The sequence below is a fragment of the Miniopterus schreibersii genome (genome assembly GCF_964146895.1).
Source record: "Miniopterus schreibersii genome assembly, chromosome: 7".
Taxonomy (NCBI): domain Eukaryota; kingdom Metazoa; phylum Chordata; class Mammalia; order Chiroptera; family Miniopteridae; genus Miniopterus; species Miniopterus schreibersii.
Window position 1 is genome coordinate 78,525,650 of NC_138108.1, and position 13,786 is coordinate 78,539,435.

Genomic DNA, 13,786 nt, shown 5'->3' on the forward strand with positions numbered 1-13,786 from the left:
GGGTCTCTAGAGAAGTCTGGCTACATCATCGTGAGTCCAGTCTTAGAATGCTCCTCCTTAAAAGGCTATGCTTTTGAAACAAATTTTAACTGAGGTGGCAGCAACTGAGTAGCACCATCCATGTGGTCCTGAGAATCAGGAATATTTTATATATAATATTAAAAGTAAAAACAAAGAGGTGGCCAATTACATAATATGATTGGAAGGTCATCATGAAACCTAGCGCCACCTCAAATAAATTTTCTGTCAGATTGTCTGCTGTACACAAAAATTTGACTATTTGAATATTTGTATCATAGCACCAGGTCTGGAAACAAGCTCTGCCTTCTCAGGAGGAGTCAGCACGAGCCTCCTGTCTGACTGCTGAGCATCTGTCTCTAAACATCTGGCTGCTACCAGATCAGGTCATTTTGCGCTGCCCTTTGGGCCTGTTTTCATTGTTCTTCACAGTGGCCAGTTCTACAGCCGACGTCTCAGCTTCCCGCTCGTCTGGTCTCCTCCCTCCTGGTTTCCTTCCTTTCTTTGCCGGGCCGATGCCGCAGTGCCCGTCAGCGCCTGGGCTGTGGGGCCTGTACTGGCTGTCGTCTCCGGTCCTCCGCACGAGCTCGCTGGCTGTGAGCAAGTGTCCTCCCCTCCCCTCCCTGACTTCCGTTGCCTCACTCGCACAGTGTAAAAAGAAGATGTTGTCACCGTTCTAGAAAGATGTAATTCAGCTTACAAAGATATGCATCAAAATGGTCAATTTGACAGAGATTTTGATGTGTAAACTGATACTCAGGGAAGATGGGGCTGGAAGGCAGCTTGTTCATCACATCCTACAAGGAGCTTTAGAGAGTGTAAATAAGGAAAATAAAATGAATAAAATGTAATAATGCTAACACTCCTAACGTGTGGGAGACAGGAACTCCCAGCTGCACTTAACAATGAGAAAGCTAACGCACGGGAGAGTTAATGCGCCCAAGTTCTCCCAGCTAGACAGGACCAGGGCTGGGATTTGAACCAAGGCCGCTTAGCTCCAGAGTCTGTGCTATCAAACACTTGGCTAGACGTTCTGAACAATTCATCTAGAAAAATATTGCAATATGGCTTGTGTTATTGCTGATGGTAAAACTAGGTTGAATGGGAGTCGATAAGAAGGTCAATGTCTGAATGTTCTAACAATGCTAACAACGAAACTATGGTGCCCATGAGGAAATAAATTCTGAGGCAATAAAGGTGTTCAGCAGAGATCGGAAGGAACATGGTCTTTGGGGACTGCGGTAAGCGGTGCTCCTGCACTGAAAATTACAGGTCGGCTCGATGGGCCAATGCTTCTTTCCATGATGCCCTGAGCGAGGCCTCAGTGTCCTGAGTGTTCTGCGGGACGCCAGGCACACAGCCCCTGCTGGCCACTCTGTGCATCAGTTCTCATCTCCAACAGCCCTGAAAGTGCCTGCTGCTGTCCCCACCTTACAGAGGGGACACTAGCCTCAGACACATACGCAGCTAATAGAGAATGGACAGCACCTCAGGCTTTCTAACTTGAAAGATGATGATCTTTTATATAAAATCCCTCAACGACACCCCCAAAATGAGCCATCTGTGCAGCAGGACTTGTCCAGTTCATTCCTTACTGTGCTCTTTTTAATTGTTGTAATATTAATGTAGATAAAGGGGTGATAACATTCATAATTATAATTTGAATACCACCCAGCTTGGCTTTTATTGCTGCTTGGAAATGGGTCAGGGTTGTACATGGAATATTTAAGTTGAAATGTCATTTCCAATACTTAATAGAATCCAATTAGGATTTTATTGATTAATTAGTGCCTACATGAAGCATTCTATTTTTCTAAAGGCCAGTACTGCGCCTGACTGTTCCCTAAATGTCAACGTATTCAGATAATTATAACTGCATCATACCTGCAGCTTAGACTGTTTGAGATATTTGCTACAACCAAGTCTTCAGATTCAAGCAAAGCAATCTTTTAAAGCAAAAATGATATTTAAATAACCCAAAATAATTGTTGTAGAAAATATTTCTTTAACACCCATTGACTTATGTTTATAAACACGCTAGCATCCTCCCACACAGAAGCTCATCTGCAGATGTTTTTTAATGGTAACAAAAAAGGGCCGGATTAAAGGGAGACCCTCTGGCCAATGGACACCTTTCGAACATTGCAGTGCTCTAAGGCCAAACGTGTTGCTTAAGGAATTTCGAACTTCAAATGATAGTATAACAGCATGAGTGATAAACATGGGTTTAAAATTCAGACCAAGCGTATACAGATTCAGGCCCAGTATACCCTCTCCGGTGTCACTTAGCAGTTATTCATCATCACACCCATTTCTGTGAAAGGAGCTGCCCTGAGACTGGAAGATGCTCGGACACTCTGCTTGATGAGAGGAGATGCACTGGACGGAATTAAGGACAGGCCAAAGGACGTTAAAGTGCGTTAACGAGTTATGTTTGCTGGGCCAGTGCCTGTCTGTACTGGGCCAATGCTTCTACCATAAACGCGAAGACATCAGAAAGCTGGTAGGTATTGTCAGGGGGCCAATGAAAAGAACGATGTATCTGTGACACATACAGGTCTCAAGTTGTGCTCCGAAGAGAATGAAATTACTGATGATTTGCAACTATTTTCTAGTTGTGTTAAAGAAAGTAGTGTTCATTATGGAAGTGTTTTGCAGTTGCACACATGCATGAAAAATACTATTCCCGACCGTGTACGTGCCGGGCGCTGACCACCTGCCGCTCTGAATCTGCGCCACCTTGCAAGGCGCTTTCGTCATCTCTCTTACCCGCTGACTTTGACCAGGCTGAGTAACTTGCCTGAGATTATCTGCCTGAACGGAAAGGCCTGGCCTATTATAATAACAGTAACGATGGCACAGGCCCTGGGCCATGCAGCTCCGGTTGCAACTGAGCGTTTGAGGTGGGACCAAGGCATTGGCTGGGTATTGGTCAGGATTTTACTCCAGAGAAACAGAACCAGGCAGTTGCCTTCGTCCTGCCCCTAAAGTTTCCTGTATATATACAAAAAGATTCCCATCTATATTTAAAAGATTTTTGTAGGCCTATAAAAGATCCCTGTATGTATATAAACCATTCCTGTATATATAAAAACCTGTATATATATATAAAGAGTTCTGCATGTACATAAAATTCTTATAAGTACATAAAAGTTTCCCGTATATATATAAAAGTTTTCTGTGTGTATATAAAAGATCCCTGTATGTCTATAAAAAAGATTCCTGAATATATATATACATACATATAAATGGAATATACCTGTATATATATAAAAAATCTTGTGTATCGATAGTACAGAGATTTATAATTAGGATTGGCTCACACAACTCTGGAAGCTGACAAGTCCCAAGCTCTCCACTCAACAATCTGGAGACTCAAAGAACCATTGATCTAATTTTCAGTCTAAAAGGTCAGAGCAGTAGGGTAGGAGGAGTCCCCCTTACCCAGGGGGGATCAGCCTTATTGGTCTACGAGGCTTTCTGCTGACTGGGAGGGCAGTGTGGTTTACACAGCCTACTGATTCACATCACCCAGACCCCCCCCCCCCCCAAACAATGCTGGACCAAGCATCTGGGGACCCCAGGGTCCAGTCCAGTTGACAGAAGGTTAACCATCACTTGCAGCTTGGGCGATCTCTCCAGGAAATTCAGGTGCTGAAAGGCATGGACACTCTGGGATATCCTCACCATTGCCTTCAGTAATTCTTCAATTTGGTTTATGTTGAGATCTCTTAGGGAGCTTCAAGAATTAATATTGTCTGGTCCCACCGCTATAAATTCTGGTTTAATTGGTCTGATTCTACTGTGCAGTCAGGGCTGAGGCTGAGGCTAGATCCTTTGCTCTGAAATGTGGCTGGAGACCTTTACTCCCAGCCCCCAGCCCTGCGGTCTTCCTGCCAGTCTCTGATGGCCTATCATTGCTCCCCCACACTGAAAGTGGCCAGGAATCGGATTACATCCTGAGCTGTTAAACTTTTAAATGTACACAAAGACAATGCTGATGCATCTTGTGGCCGTCTCTGTCCCACGGCCGGGGTAAAGAGTTTCCCAAGGGGATCCAGGCCTATTCCCTTTGCATACGTAGAAGGGAAATGTGCATCTTTGCCCTTCAGGCCAGCACCTCAAAGACATTGGCACGCTAGCAAATCGCTGCTCCAGAGAAATTCGGGAATGCAGTCACTGTTCCTCAAGTGCGTTTTGCAGGTTTTCCACATCAGCACACTTGCTGAGTGGAGCAACTGCGCGGCGGGTTCTGCTGGCACCTCGCATCCACGCGCAGTGGCTGTGCCGAGAGTGTGTTTGGACACAGGTGGGAGAGAGGATCAGAGGCATCCGGACCCCACCCGTCCTCAAGCAACCTCAGCAGGAAAAACCATCAGTATTTTGTGGGTGACCTGCGCTCAGCAACTGTGCATGAATGCCGTCGACCCGACTCCTGAGCGTCTCCCAGCACTGTGAGCAAGTGCCAGCGTGAGGCGGGCCTCGGCTCCACAGGGGTGCCCGACGCAGCACAGAAGGGCGCACCTGAAACAAGCAGAGAGAGGACACGGCGCGTGAGAGCCACAGCGGGGAGAGGAAACTAGACACCCAGGAAAGGTGTCTGAGGGAAGCTGGGTCTTTTTTAAAAGTGGGAATCAGGATATGCTATTGTCACTGAATTCTAATGTAATTACACTGTGGTCGGAGCTCATACTAAGAAATATTCCAATCATTTTATGATTTGTTGAGATTTATTTTAAAGTCCAAACATGTTATCTATCTTAGTGGAGATTCCAGGTGAATTGAAATAAATTTACATTTGCAGAGTATAATATTGCATAAAGTCTAATTAAATCAATTTGGTAAGCAACGTTATTTAAGCCTTCTATATCCTTATTGTTTCTCTGTTGTTTTCACTGCTTATTGAGAGATGGATAGTAAAAGTAACCTAGAATCCAGTGTCCCCCCTTAAACCAATTATATCAGAATCAGTAGCAGTGCATTCCTCCAGGTCATTTTAACATGTCAGCAGGGCTGAGAACTGCCATTCTAGAGAAAAATGAAATTCTTGTTGACATTCTTTGCTGTCATAAATAACTTCTATGATTATGTTGGGTGATTAAATGTGTACAAAACAGAATTTAAACTTCATTTGTAACTTACTTATAGTTCTTATAGGACTATAAAAGCAAAACAAATAGAAGAATTGCATACAAAAACAAAACCAATATTCAAATTAGCAAAATGAATTTAATGTCTTCTGGATTATGTTTTGTTAAAACAACATTGCCAGTGTCACTGTTAATAGTGGAACAATGTAGCCTCAGGTTCTGTTCTGTAGTTAATTTGTTTCTCTATTATTATTTCATTGATACCAATGCAGAGATCTCCCTTCCCATAAGCCCTTTGTACTAAGTTGTATTATTAACAGCCTTATTAGCTGGTTAAAAACGATAATTCTTCATCTTAACAAAAATTCTGCCAGCAAGCAATTCTGACATGTTAATACTGATGAAAGCTAAGTTCAAATTTTAGTGTTTGATCTCCTTTCTAGATTATGACGGGTTTTAGTTTTCTCTTAATGGTTTGTAGAAAAGCAAGTGTATTCTTAAAACCAAGAATGGCATGGACACTGGCCCCACTGGTCCCCACCCGCAGTGGATTGAGCTCCCCCTTCTGTCTGTCCGTTCCTTTGCTATCAAATGCATGACACTGTGGTGCCTCCTAAAACTTCCTGAACACTGGGCAAGCTGGGGTTCTGAGGCTGGTGCTCAGGGGCCAGGCGACACTCTTGTCTCTGTGTGTTGATCCCTGGCCACTGCAAAATCTCATTCTCTGAGTGAGATTTATAGTTTCTACAGAGCTGGAAGTCTGTCACTCACCATGACCCCTAATCACATCCATTTCTGGCAGGCGAGGGATGTATCACCCCCATAAGCCAGGACGGTGACCTCACAGGATGTCAAGCCACAGAGACGTCCCGGCTCGCCTGCTGATAACAAGTTCTGTGCCACTGTGTTTGTAGATATGTATGCCAAGCACTCGAACAGCCTCACGGGTGCTACATACATCACTGAGTAATTCTGTAAAATTGCTTGGTCTAGCTGGAGATAAAGTTAAGATTATAATGTTATTAAAAGCTGCCTTAATGCAATTACCTGTGGAATGGGGAATATAACACTGTTGCTTAGCTATTACTGCGTTTGTTCCTAGTGAAGCTTTGCTTCTGGAAGAGAGCGGGAAGCCACCTGCCAGGCGGGCAGAGGAAGGGCGAGGGGAGGGGGGGAAGCTCAGGGGAGGCTAGACCCCCAGCGCGGGCAGACGTTCTAAAAGCGTGAACTGCAGTCACATTGGTCCTTGCTGCCTCTGACCGTGGGGATGCGGGTGTCCCTCAGGAGCGCAGACCCTCAGCATGGAGCTAAACGTACACTTGGAGCCAGGTGTTGCTAAGTAAAAGGAGAACCATGAGAACTGACGCGGGCCCTAGGGTCCTGAGCCAGGGATCTATCCTGAGGTGGTCACGAAATGATCCTGAATGTTGTACTGTACTTTGGACAATAGAATTAAAAAACCAAAGCTATTGAAACTATTGTGTATTTAGAGTTGTCATGGGAATTGCAAACCCCAATTTGAAAAGAAATTGCTTCACACCGTCAGTGCTGCATTAATTCTGACAATAAACCCAATAAGCAATTGCAGAGTCTGCTGTGTGCGGGCCAAGAGACAAGGGCTGGGACTACAGAGTTACATGCTAGGTTCTGTGTACGAGGAACACCCATCGTCTAAGATAAATGTGTTACCTGAAAAGCCTATAGTCAAGCAACATCCCAGGAGCCCGGGTTTTGGAAAAGCATTGTGATTTCTAAGGCTTTGCTGGAGCCAACTCAAGTGTCTATCCATCTTTCTTTACTCAGTTACCACTAGAGTCCAAGGAGAGAGCGACTGGAATTCATGGCCACTCACCGTTGTTTGCATGATAAACGTCCACGCCGAGACTCTCCTTGTGTTTCATCAGCGGCTGTCACAGGCGGTTTGCTCACCTCCTTGCTTAAAGCCGGACAACAGGACCTGGCATCCTAACAGCTCCTGGCAGGTTTGCTAGAGCAAAGTGAAACGTGAGGCAACCCCTTTAGGCTTGTGCGGCGTGGTCCTGTCTCCATCTGGCACCGATGCCTGGCTTCTGCTGTTTCTGTAGGAGTCGCTGAGCTCCAGGGGACTTGCTAAGGCGGGCTGTAATGCGGCAGGCTGCTTTTACCCTCTTTGTTAGAAATTTGCCCCGGGCCATAACCATGTTTGCAAGACTGTTCCTTGGTGTCTGGGCAGGTTTATAGGATGAAGGACAGTTTAGGGCAGAAGAGACAGGGCTTTTCTCTTTCTCCAAAGCTGCTTGTGCTGAGCTTTCTTACTGTACTCACCACTCCGCAGCATAATTCCCTCCAGCCCCGAGTGTAGAAACTAACGCGTGGGTAGTGTTAAAACAAAAACACTGAAACAAATGCAAGAGACAGACAATAACAAAATATATAAGGATACTGGATGAGTCCAGGCACTAGACACAGCAGAAAATCTGTACCAGAAAGAGGTAAACTGGGAGGGTGGGCCTGAGGGCGGACAGGTCCCTATGAAACACACAGAGGTAAGTAAGACGCGGCTGATGCTGAGTGGGATCGACGTCCTGGGCCGGGCTGCCAGTCCCGGTGGGAAGACGATAGCACCAGCTGCAAAGCACCGACGGGCCTCTGTATGGGCACTAAGCCGACTGAGGGCAGGCTGTCTGGGACTTGTTTCTGTGCTGGGGGAGGTGAGTCGAGTACTCCCTCTGCCTTGGGGATGAAGCAGCTTCGATCAGCTCTGTGTGATCTAATTCCTCACCTCAACGCCACACATCCTTCTAATGCTAAGGCCGGAGTCCTCGCCACCTGCGGCCCTGCGGCAGCCCGACTTCCGGCTGACTTGGGACCGGGGCTGGTAGATGTCATCAGAGCCCTGCACCTGGGGCAGGTGTGATCAGCTGCAGGGAGGTTTAAGTTTAAAGGGCCTCTCTGGCTCTTAGATTAAAAAACAAAACAAAGCAAACTGTCAGGGGAAAGCATTAAAATTCCCGGAAAGGGAATTTCGAAGGGGTGAGGCCAGGCACTGTTGCCAAGGTGCCCAGCAGGAAGGAAGCTGGGTGAGTCTAGCACAGAAAGAGCCTGTGCCCTCTTGGGGAATGAAATGATCGAGGCCTTAGGGTGCACAGACACAGCCAGCACAGGGCTCTGAGAGAAGCCATCGGTTGACGGCCGCAGGGCGGGGTGAAGCGAGAGCTGGCGCAAGTCATGTGACCCGAGTCATGTGAGCCAGGGAGCCACATGGAGCCTCTGCGCAGTTACATTTGATTTCTCCTGACTTCAGTCCACTCCAGGGAAGGACCACTCTCCCAGCACCAAGGTTTGGTGAGGAAAGTTATCTAATCCGTAGCTTTGGAAGGTGCAGTCAGGTGCTAACTACTCCTTCCCTTCCCCAAGTTCAGGTGAGCTGCCAAATCTGAAACCAGCTTATGGGTCTTTCCATGAGCATTTTTCTCTATGCCCCACAAGGTGTTCCTCAGACTGACCAGCTGCAGGCCCAGATGTGGTCTGACACACTCCATAAGACCGTATTTGTTTTTCCCCAGGGCTCTTGACTATCCTGTGACTTTGTACCCACCTAGGTCACCTCTAAACCCCTGATTCCTGAGAGAGATGACACAGGGTAGGATGGACTGGTCAGGGACTTACTGACTCAGTGTTCTCCAATTTCTGCTCAGCCAAGCAGCTTAGCCAGTGAGTCTTAGTGATTGGCGACAACAATGGTGTCCCAGAAGCTCATACCCCTGTCCACCCGACCACGCTTTATGTTTTTAAGTTTTTCCTGAACATGGGTGATTTTACCTGGAATTGTCAGGAAAAGCCTATCTTCATTATCGTTTAGGACCAGCTGAGAATGACCTTGAGCACCTGTTGTTTTCAGCTTCACTCTGAATGGTCACCTAGAGGATAATTTGAGGAGGGAACTAGCAGTTACAGAGTTCTTACTGAATTTCAGGCCCTGTGTGTGACTTTATCTATCTATCTATCTATCTATCTATCTATCTATCTATCTATCTATCATCTATCTATCATCTATCTATCATCTATCATCTATCTATCATCTATCATCTATCTATCTATATCTATCATCTATCTATCTATCTATCTATCTATCTATCTATCTATCTATCTATCTATCATCTATCTATCTATCTATCTATCTATCTATCATCATCATCTATCTATCTATCATCTATCTATCTATCTATCTATCTATCTATCTATCTATCTCTATCTATCTATCTATCTATCTATCTATCTATCTATCTAATCTATCTATCATCTATCTATCTATCTATCTATCTATCTATCTATCTATCTATCTATCATCTATCTATCATCTATCTATCTATCATCTATCTATCTATCATCTATCTATCTATCATCTATCTGTCATTTATCATCTATCTATCTATCTATCTATCTATCTATCTATCTATCTATCTATCTATCTATCATCTATCTATCATCATCTATCTATCATCATGTATCTATCTCTCTATCATCTATTATCATATGTCTACCCACTTACCTACCTGTCATTTATCTGCCCCCTATTTACCATCTATCTAGTCTAAGCACTCTCCCATTACCGTGAACAATCAGGGCTCTGTGCAGGGTGAAAGCAGAAAAGAGCTTCATTTTTTTTTCTGTGCCACCTATTTAGAGGTATTAAATGTACTTGCTCTCATCCTGTGAATGACATTTGTGACCATTCTTATAATTTATTAAGTTAACTTATTAAAGAAAGACATTGTGAGATGGTTTCATAACTAATTAAAATATTCAGTCCAATATAGTAATCAGCATCCTGAAGTTTGTTTAAGTTGGAACCTTTTTCCTTTCTCAGTTCAGGTCTTTTGGGAGCTGGGACTCTGCAGTGAAGAAGAGTGTCAGTCCCTTTGTTTCTCAGCGTCTTCTTGAGGTTTAGGTGAAAGGACTTGAGGGCAGGAGGGAGAAGTAAGAGACGGGTGAGTTTGACCATGACTTTCCATTGGTGCTCTCTGGTTTCAGTGGATGCTGACGGCTGACTCTTTCTGTTGTATGGTGCTTCAGGAGGTTTCCAATATCCCCCGCCTGCCTACTGCACTGTCGTCTGTGTCCATGGGTTATGCATATATGCATATAAGTTCTCTGGTTAATCTCTTAAATCTCTTCCCTCACCTTCCCTCTGAGATCCCTCAGTCTGCTCCATGCTTCCATGTCTCTGGATCTATTTTGTTCATCAGTTTATACTGTTCATTGGAGTCCACATAAGGGTGAGATCACGTGAGACTTATCTTTCTCTGACTGGCTTATTTCATTTAGCATAATACTCTCCAGGTCCTTAAATGCATGGAACCAACAATATTCCAAGTATTTCCCAAGGATCTCTGTGTGGGGTATGGCTTTAACACTCAGCCTGGAATTTGAGAATTCTGAATTAGCCTTTACTTCACGCTTGTGCAGAGCCTCAAGGTCAAGCCAAGGTCAGAGCTTAGAACCTTCTAAGTGTTCTTTTCTTAGTATGTGCACCGCCCTGGGCATGCACATAACCCTACTGGATGGTGCTGGTCTCGTGTATGTGAGGCATCATGGTGTGATATGATTTGAATATCAAGATTGAATATTGAGACTGGTTTTTATTTTCCTTGCTGTTTCACCTGAAGTAAGTTAACTTCCCAGTGTCAGGGGACTTCCAGAAATATGTCAGAGCTTTTCAAAGCCCCTGTGGACATCTCGTTTCCCAGATTTTCCTTTTTAGTTTTAAAAAATTTATTTATTAGCTTATTGTTGGATGCAACTATTCTGCACTGCTTTAGCCAGGTTCAAAGTTAAATTTCCTCTGATTGTTTTTGACAAATGCCCTGGGAAAGGGCTTGCAGCACTGGGTAAGTTCTGAGCCCAGTCAAATAAAGACAGCCTTGCAAGAGGGCTCTTCTAGTGACCTCCCAGACAGGTGAGATAATCACAATCTCCTGGGAATGAGGCTTCGAAAGAGCTTCAGCACCATCTGCCTCCTGGGGTATCTGCCAAGCTGCTGGTTTTCACCTTGATTTCAGGCTGGTTTTTCAAAGCACCGTGGAGCTGGAGGAGTATGGCTGGAAATAGGACAAGTAAAAACACCGTAAAGCTCACTGTGCTTCCTGAGATTCAGCTGTTTCCTCAAATAATTTCATTGCTGCAAACTTTTGGTTAATTTCCAGAGTTCTGAAAAAGTTGTTCCTCACAGTTTTTGCTGGTTTTCTTATTGCTTTTATGGAAGAGGTAATTTTCAGAGGTCTTTGTTTCACCATTTTTGATGATGGCAAGGGATTGCATTTTGAAAAATAAACAGGGTTTAGGGAGAAATAGTGATTCCAGACCGAGGGGAAAAGTGGGATTTGAAAGAAAATTCTTTATGATTCTCACTGAGGGAATCTGTGTTATCTAACTCTTTGCTGTCCCATTGAGTAGCCACTAGCCACACACGTCTATTTAATATTAAATTCTCAAATGCTGGGCTGAGTGTTAAAATGAAATAAAATTTAATACTCATTTTCTCACTCACAGTAGCAAAGTATCAAGGGTTCAACAGACACATGGGGCCAGTGGTTACCATTGTAAACAGTACAGGTGCATAATATTTTCACTGTCAAAACAGTTCTCTTGAAAAGTGCTGGTCCAGTGTGCATGACACATCACTGTGTTACGTGATTTCAACATCAGCACATGAGACTGAAACTTGTTTTTAAGATTTACCAGCTATCTCATCAAGAGCAAGCGGGTTACTTTTTTTTAGTACCAAGGACTTTTAAACAGAAGGGGGTGTAATTATTTAGTCAGGAAAACACATATGAAAGCACCTTAGCCCAGCTTCCAGTACATGATAGGTGCTCAGTCAATGTTCCCTCCATTCCTCTCCATGTACATACACTTAACCACGGTTACTGTCTCTTGGGATACTTGCAAAGGAAACTGTTTTCTATTCCAGATGGCATGGGACATTCGTCTCTCTCATGCAAGCAAGTACTGTTAGGTAGTGGAGAGGAAGCATCGTGGACAGTCTACAATACTGAGAGACAGAGAGAGGGTCACCTTTCTTTAGTGGACCTCACTGTAGGTCCCCTCTGCTATTATTTTCAGCCATTATGGCTCCAGGAAGAACCACAGAATAGGGCAAACCAGGTCCTTTGATGACCCAACTCCTTTCGTGTGGGCCAGTCTCTGTTCTGTGGCACCACCCTCTCCTCCTAAGTAAATGCCGTCACTTCACTCCCAGCTGTTTTCAGGTGAGAGCCTGCAAACTTGTTTCCACTTACACAGACCATTTTCTAAAGTAAATTATGTTTTTTCTTTTACACTTCAGCAAGCATCTTTAATTTAAAATTTCAGTTTTACAAAATGTAAACTCTGGCTACTTGAACATTTTTCTAACTCACTTATTCTGAAGAGATGTATCTGTCTCATTACTAATAAAAATATTATTTTATTGCAATATTTTTCTTAAAATACACTAGAAGAAATACAGAGAGACACTGAAAGCCATGGATTCTATACTGGTACATTGTAATGGTCATTTTATATCTGAAGAAAAATGAGTATTTCTTATGGGAAAATTATCAGGATTTTTTCAGAGAGGACAAGGTTTCAACAGTGACACAACTTCCCTGTTAGGCTGGAATTGTACAGTGGAAGATGGGCCTCGGCTTTTTTAGAACCGAGCCCTTAAAGGGTGAAGCAGTGATGTGGAATTCTCCCCAGACTACCCTCAGAAAATGAAAAGAAGCCATGCATATGGTAGATTCGTGTAAAACCAAAAGTTAGGCGGAGTTTCTTTTTAAAAAAAATTGAGACCAGAATATTGCAAAGATGAATAAAAACTATACTTTTTTCACATTTAATAACATTTTATTTTTCAACTTACAGTTGACATACAATATTATATTAGTTTCAGGCGTACAACCCAGAGATTAGACATTTACATAACTAACAAAGAGATCACCCTGATATTTCTAGTCCCATCTGGCACCATACACAGCTGTTACAGTGTTATTGACTATATCCCCTGTGCTGTACTTGACATCCCCATGACTATTCTGTATCTATCAATTTGTATTTCTATACCCCTTCACCTTTTTCACCCATCCCCAACACCTCTCCCATCCAGTAACCTTCAAAATGTTCTGTTTCTATCAGCCTGTTTCTGTTCTGCTTGTTCGTTTATTTTGTTGTTTAGTTTCAGTCTGACTTATTTCACTCAGCACAATACCCTCTAAGTGCACCCATGTCGTTGCTGATGGCAAGACTTCATTATTTTTTATGGCTAATTCACACTCCATGGTATATATGCAGCACTTCTTTATCCACTTGAAGGGGACCTGGGTTGCTTCCAGATCTTGGCCATTGTGAATAATGCTGCAGTGAACACATGGGTGCACGTCTTTTCGATTTAGTGCTTTGGGTTTGTTCTGATAAATACTCAAAAGTGGAATTGCTGGGTCTTCCTTTATGTTTTGTCATAGTCTTTGTTTTAAAATCTATTTTGAGTGCTATATGTATTGCTACCCCAGATGTTTTTGTTTGTTTTCATTTTCATATAATGTCTTCCATCACTTTACTTTAGTCTGTGTGAGTCTTTCCATCTGAAGTGAGCCTTTTGTATTCAGCACATGCAAAGGTTGTGTTTTCTTCTCCATTAAGCTACTCTATGTCTTTCG